This window comes from Numenius arquata, chromosome 15 (genome assembly GCF_964106895.1).
Source record: "Numenius arquata chromosome 15, bNumArq3.hap1.1, whole genome shotgun sequence".
NCBI lineage: Eukaryota > Metazoa > Chordata > Aves > Charadriiformes > Scolopacidae > Numenius > Numenius arquata.
Genome location: NC_133590.1, coordinates 4,481,796 through 4,489,294, shown reverse-complemented (window position 1 = coordinate 4,489,294; position 7,499 = coordinate 4,481,796).

The following is a 7,499-nucleotide window of genomic DNA, read 5'->3' as shown; positions in this document are numbered from 1 at the left end:
CACAAAGGCAGAGAGAGCTGTGAGTCCCGTTTCCACACCCGGTTTATAAGAAAGCCCAGGTGGGGACAGGGAAGTCTTTACTCAAATTACTGCTGCCCTCGGCTTTTCTCGTCACAGCTGTGGGGTGGTGAAGTAATATTCCTGAGCAGAAAATAAAGGGTAGGAAACCAAATGGGAGAGAAGAGGCCGGTGGGTAACGCTAGTAGAAAAGACTCTCGGATCATCAGTGCTTGCTTCAGCACCCTTGGCGATGAGCACCTGGGAGGCTGCCAGGGCTGGCAGAGCAACCAGCCAGGACTAATTGCTACCGCTAACGACTTCTTCTGTAAGCCCCTGGCTTCCATTAGTACAACCAAGCGAGCCTTCCCCAGTAGGAAGGAGGGCAGGGAGCAACCTCAGGGGACGGGACAAGCAGGTGGTGACGAGCAGAGGCACAGGGAGGGTGGGTGAATACGGGAGCCTGGAGGCTGCGTTGGAAGCCGTGTGGGTTATTTGTAAACCCATTTGCAGCTGCCCAGGTTAAACCGCCCGGTGCCTGTAGCAGATCCAGCTCTGCACGGGCTGCCGGCGGCCAGGTCAGGCTGAAGCAGTTGTGGTCGGAGCTGCTTCTAAATGTGTTCCCTCCCAGCCCAGCCAGAGAGAAATAAAAAAATTTTCTGCCGTTTCCTGTCAGGGGTCTAAATTTAGACTGTCCAAAGAACAGAAACAAATTTGTGACCCAGGTCTCTCAGGAAATGACGTTCGGGGTTGAAAAATAACTTTTCTACAAGGTTGAGCAAGGGGAGGATGAGAAGAAAAGGCAGTTGAATAGAATAAGGTAACTCCCCTGTTAAAATGTGAGAACAAAGCTTTGTAACGCCAGTCCTACGGGCTTGTAGACGTGCCCAAACCCGTCTTTACACAGCTCCGAGCACCGCTGCGCAGACTCAAAGGGAACCTAAACTGATAAGTGGATTGAATCTTTTGTTCTTCGTGTTCTGTATTTGCGTGCCTGTTCTCTCTTAAGCCCAAGCTGACCCTGAAGCGTTCCCATGGGGGTTAGTTGAACCCGAGCTGGAGCCAAACCAAGGAATTTAGGGATTTGATTCCCCTGAAAGCAAATTGCTTGGCTTAGTTTTCCTACGTGTCATATGCTCGTTTTGCCCTGAGCACCTTTTAAGAGGTCTGGTCTGTGCGTGGAGGCTGGGGGGGGAACCCACTCGTACCTGTCTGGGGGGGAAAAAGAGCGCTGTGACGCTAAGCTGTGCTCCAGGAAGCCGCAGGGCAGAGATCTCTGTAAGGCAGTCTATATGCCAGAGGTTTATCCGTGTCCCACCAGAGGAGATGTGGGTACACAGCGTTTCTCTGGGTCAGACCTCTGCGGCAGTACAAGGAGGCCACGATGTGAAGCACATCATCCCTTGGACTGCCTCGGCTCCCCTGGATTAAATCTTTGCCCGCCAAGTACTAGCCCCATCAGTAAAAGGTCACACTCGCATTCCATAAAATAGGTTTAGAAGAGGGTTCGGGTTTATCAGCTGTCAGCCAGAAAAACGTCCCACGGCTTTTTAGTGCTGCCCACGTTTAGTTGTGCCTTGGCTGAAGTCTGGCTGGGCATTCGTAGGAAGCAGCTTTAAAAGGGTGGGGGTGGAAGTGGAGTTTTGTGGTTTAAAGTGAATAACGTTCTTTTAAAACCAAACAGCGTAAAAAACGTGAGTAACAAACGCACGACATCTCTTTGGTAACGCCCGTATCTCCGTGAGAGATCCTAGGGAAGGGTGAACTCCCTGTCCCGGACCTCTTTCTTGTCTCTCAGTGCTTTTCTTGCTAGGTGCTCACCAGGTGAGTGGAACAGATGAACTCTCGCCTCCTGCTGGTTCCCAACCACTCCCTCCGCCCTCAGCTTGAGGTTTAAATATTTTATTATAGGCTCTGTCAAAGCAATGGAATTAGCGGTGGCTTGATAGCAGCCACTGATCTACAACGTAGCCTCAGGAGGCGTTTGCCTTTAGAAAAAGATCTTGGTCTAAGGTTATTATTGTTGCTCGGGGGCTGAATGTCTTCTAAGGGGAGCTGTTGGGAGTTCAACCACAGAATAGGGCTTCTCTCGCTCTCCAAGTTGCTCTGTACACGGGTCTTACGTGAGTATAAAGATGTATTTCAGCAAAGAGATACAAAGCTTTATCCAGGATTGAAGCAGCAGGGTTTGGTGCTTGGTCACCAGGCGTTTTCAATGCAAAGCCTTTGCGTCTTTTTCTCCGTGGTGAAGAAACGAGACTTTACCCACCTGTAACATCTCGGCTGCTGCTCAGCGAGGGCTTAGTTCTCACAGGATCCTACATAGTAAATAGCTTTATTTATTACTTGTCTTTTGTTTAGGATCGGGGGGGGTGTGTGTAATACGTTAGCTCAGAAGCAAAACTGTTGTATGAAGATACCAGTCTTGGTGATGCAGCTGAGATGGGCAATAACACCGGAACTCTCCGAACTACGATCTTCCTCGATTGACAATGCTGTACTCAAACCGCTGCTTTTAGAGCAGGACACTGTTGAATTTGTACAGAACTTCTCATGCAGCTTTATTTATAATAAAGGAAGTCTTTTACAAAATCTAAAAAAGTGTGAAGTCTGTTTTGTTTCTAGTTCCCCAAAAAATATTTGGGAGAGAAGGACGGAGCGGGGATATGGCCGGTGCGATTCCAGTCCAACAGCAAGAATCCCTGTGATTTCTGACTGCTGTGGAAATTGCTCCAGAATAAGATGCAACGTGAACATAAAGTGCAATAGCTCTTCCAGAATAATGCCAGGGATGTCAGACTTCCTGAGGATATGAATCCACAGGAATTCAAAATAAGTATTCTGGATATCTCTTCTCAAAAAACGCTCTTTCCTGGCAAGCCCTAAATATTGCTGGGATATGTTGCCCTTATTGGCTGAACCAGAAATCTCCTGAGTTTCCAGTAGAGTGAGGGGTAGAACACCAGTTCCTTCAGACGGGGGTTGTTTCAGCTGCTTGTACCTACTAGGAGCTCCCTCAGGTAGACTGCCCTGCCAACGAGCCCAAGCTGGGTCACATCAGATGAATGTAGCAGCAGAGATGCCTGCAGCACCCCTCTCCACCGATGAGCTGCTGTACTTGCTACAGCTTCGTCCTCCTCCCTCTACACAAGTTTCCCCACGACATTTAAGACTGAAATCAGTGTTACCTCACTTTTGGGAAAACTCAGCTCATGAAAAGCTGGTAAATGCAGGTCCGGCCTGCATCCCTGGTCCCGCGGCAGTGACAGGCTTCACTGGACAGATAACGCTTGCAAATGCAATAAGCAGCCTTTTCCACAAGCACAAGAAAAAGATCTCCTTTTATGCACTGCCTGGATATGTAACTGTTTTACTGGGCAGTTCTTATGGATTTGATGTAAAACAGCCCCGTATCTCACACCCTTCATGGCGATCAGATCCGTAATTCTGATGTGTGGCTGATACTAAAGTTCTGCAGACCTGAGAGAAATTGTTTATTCCACACAGGAATGCGCTTCTGTCTCCCGACTCTGCACAACGTTGTTTTGCGACTATGCAAATCAGGGTGATGTTTGTGCTGATACAAATTAGCACTTTTCAAGCGCTAAGTCATCCAGAGAGGCAGGCAGGACAGTAAAGCCAGGAGAATAATTCGCAGCTAATAATTTATCTAATGACTTTTTACCACTTATGGAATATCCACAAGCAAGGACAGTATCTCCTTTATTTCAAGTAGGCAGAAATGTCCGTGCTATAAAAAAAGGCAAGAGCAGCCTCAGAGGACATGGTGACCTACAGAAAAGCTGAGAGTAATTTGGTCAGGTATTACTCGCAGTCAGACTGGGAGCACTGGTCTCAGAATGGGACACTGCTCCGGATTTGGCTGTTTCCTGAGCAGGTTTCATCCTCTCTGCTCAACGGTTCTTTGCTCGCAGGTCTAAAAGCCAACTCGGGTCTGACCCCAAGAGCCACTGGCACGGTATCAGGTATGTCTCCTGCCTTTATCTGGATTGTGTTTGTTTGGAAAGAAGATTTTTCAAGGTATTGGTTCAGTGACTCCAACCAAACATCTGAGCTGTTGTACCCCTCCCAAGTAAAATTCCAGGCAGTCTTGCCTTTTTCTAAAATGATGGATTCATTATGGCAACATAAACTCAGTTATTTTTAGCCAGTTTCCTACGCAGTCAGTGTGTACATGCACGGGGCGAGGGGGAAGAGAAGAGGGTCTATATCCCTTCATCTCCTGCCAAGTAACTTTTGAATCCATCAAACAACTTTAACCAAATTTGACAGATCTGTAGAGAGCTCAGAAATACTCAGCTCCAGTAAATTTTAGGGAAGGAGGCAGGTGGGCGGAGGACAGAGACTCTCATAATGCTGAAAGTGCCCAGCAGACCTTTTACATGTCCCCAGTGCAGTAGAAGGCAGTTGGTACCCATGCCTTCCTAGACGTGAAGAAATAAACTGTGAGGAAACAGGGTTGAGTTACTTCTGCTGCTCCCAAACTGATCAGCAAAGCTTTGCAGCACAGCCTTGAATGAGAGGGAGGAGGCAGACAGACAGATATTACCGTCAGTCACATCTATGGGACAAGCCTAGTCCTGAAACAGAAATCTGAACCAGCCTGTGCTGTGGATCAATTAATGTTAAAGTGTTCTTCAAAAGAAACTTCACTTTCTAGTTACCTTACATTTCGGGGCATCACCTTGGACTCCTGGGCTGCCAGAAGCAAAATCTCTGGCTGCAGAGGCTTAAGGGACTCTATAGAGCAAAGCTTTTCCGTCACTGCTTGCAGAGGTGCTGCCTTTGAATAAAGGCACTGAGTTTTTTAACTAGTTACGAGTCTGTCTGGCTAAAACCAGAGCTTAACCAAAGTGTTAGAGAAAAAAATAAAAATCAGCAATTTCTGTCTTGAAGGTGGGCATCTTTAGCTTTATGGATCTGCTCTGGGGCGGAAATGCAGGAGGTGCTGAGGTGAAACACTGAAATACAGCCCTCACTATTCAGGCATTTGAGTGCTTGTAAAATGTCTGACTGTGGCACTGCTTTAAAAATTGTGCTGCACAAGAACAAAGATTAAAACCCCAATGAAGTCCTTAAAAGTGTCTTAGGCACTCTGCAGGAAAAGGAGTCGATTTTAGATGTGAAACAGTCTTCGAATCCACCAACAGACCCACAGCCATTAACAGTCTCAACTCAGCAAAGACTTAATCATGTGCAAGGAGCCAAGATTAAATTTCTGTCTGTATTGTCCTGCTTTCCCAAAGTGCCACAACATTCTTAATGCCATTGGAAATCCAATTAGGCTCTTTACTGCAGACAATCTAACACTGAGGATGCAGGCCCGGCGGGCAGAGCAAACCACACTGTCCACAGCCTGACTCATCCCTCATTTCACCTCCCCGGGAGCAGCGAGGCAGGAATTCATTGTTCGGCTCCTAACCTTCAGCCTTGCTCTCTGCTGGGAATCGCACAGCACAGAGGGATTGCCCAAATCCACAGGGAGATAGTACTTATCTTGCTAACGTATTCGAGGTCTCATCCCTTGCCAGCTTGCACCAGGCAGGGCAGGGCAGCCCTGGATGCAGAAGCGATGGGTAGCAGCTCTGCCTGGTCCCTGTCACGGGGGTGGTCCCACAGGATAGAGGTGTTCCATGCTGTCAGCACGATATTCCTGCCGGCTCACTCCACCTTCACAGTTATTACACCCTGTCAGTATGATGAAGATCCCGTATGCAAAGCTACAGAAGAGCCCCTTGGGCCCTTTACCACAAAAAGAGACATAGAGGTGCTGGAGAGGGTCCAGAGAAGGGCAACGGAGCTGGTGAGGGGTCTGGAGAATAAGTCTGATGAGGAGAGGCTGAGGGAGCTGGGGGGGTTCAGCCTGGAGAAAAGGAGGCTGAGGGGAGACCTTCTCGCTCTCTACAACTCCCTGAAAGGAGGGTGTAGCCAGGGGGGGTCGGTCTCTGCTCCCAAGTCACAGGCGATGGGACAAGAGGAAATGGCCTCAAGTTGCACCAGGGGAGGTTCAGATTGGAGATAAGGAACAACGTTTCCACGGAAAGGGTTCTTAAGCCTTGGAATGGGCTGCCCAGGGAAGTGGTTGAGGCACCATCCCTGGAGGGATTTAAAAGACGGGTTGCCATAGTGCTTAGAGACATGGTTTAGTGATGGTTTTTATCAGAGTTAGGCTGATGATCTTAAAGGTCCCTTCCAACCCAGACAATTCTATGATTCTAAGAGCAAGGCTTGTCCACATGCAGGTTCCTACCAATGTCCCCACCACTGACTGTCTCCTGCCAGAGCCACACCTTGCACAGCTCTGGAGGTGAAGAGTTTGATCCAGAGCAGAGATGCACCAGCACAACACAGCCAGGCTAATTAAAGCACATGAACCGAGAGGCACCAAGCCTGTGGGTTTGAAGGCATGGGTTATATCAGAGCTGTCTTCCCCCAAGGAGAAACAGCTGATTAATCACCCTGCCTCAGCTATTACAAGTCAGAGGAGACAGACTCTGCTTCCAAGCCTAAACAGGCACAGAAAAGAGCTGCGTGAGGAATGTAGAGGAAAAAAAAAAAAAAGAACAGTCACACTCTGAGTTGGGGATTGGCCCAAAGTGCATTCCTGTTGAGAGCTTCCTTCTGAGGGTGGTTTGAGTGACAGGAGGAAAGGCACAAAAGCATCCTTTGGGGAAACGGGAATGTATGCAGAGCTGCAGGAAGGACAGTATTTAGCCAAAATGTCAAACTGTTGGTCCTCACTGATTATTCAGGTGGTGTGAAGGTGACAGCTCTTTTCTCCTTTTCCCCCAACCCTCCTACGCCTTTGCCCTGCAGCCACACAGGTGACTCATGCGAATGGTTCGCAGCTCACAGGAAACACCGCCTGCTCCCTGCTCAGCTTGTGGCTGTTCAGTGCCCCTTTTCTTAGCTCCATTTTCCCTGGAGAGATCCCTTTTTCCATCAGCTTTGCCAAGAGCGGTGATTCCAAGATGTAAACCTGGAGCACGTGCTGTAATTCTCACCGACTGCCTCGTGTGCATCAGGAGATAATTGGGAACAGCACCCAGTACATCGCTCCCGTAATTCTACCTTCCTTGTGGCCTCAGATACTGCGTCCCTGCACACTGTCCCTGTCACACTCCACCCCACACACAGCAGCATCTCACTGACAAGTTTTAAAATTCCCATTTTAACACATCAAAGTGTTTTAGGAGGGAAAAAATCCTAACAACATTAGCATTACTAATTTACTCGGGTGGATCGGCAACTTCCATCCCTGTTGGCTTTGGACCAGCAGTAGAAAAGACTGCTTCCATCTTACAGAAACTGGGGATGGTTTAATAAAATTGCATCTGATCTCATGACTGTAAAGAGACTGCATTTTCATCAGCCATTCCCAAGTGAAACCAATGTCCAAGGAACAGAATGGCGAAATAATCAGGCTACTAGCAGAGAAAGGAGACAGGGTAAGAAAACAGCCAGTTCTCAGACCTTGGTCA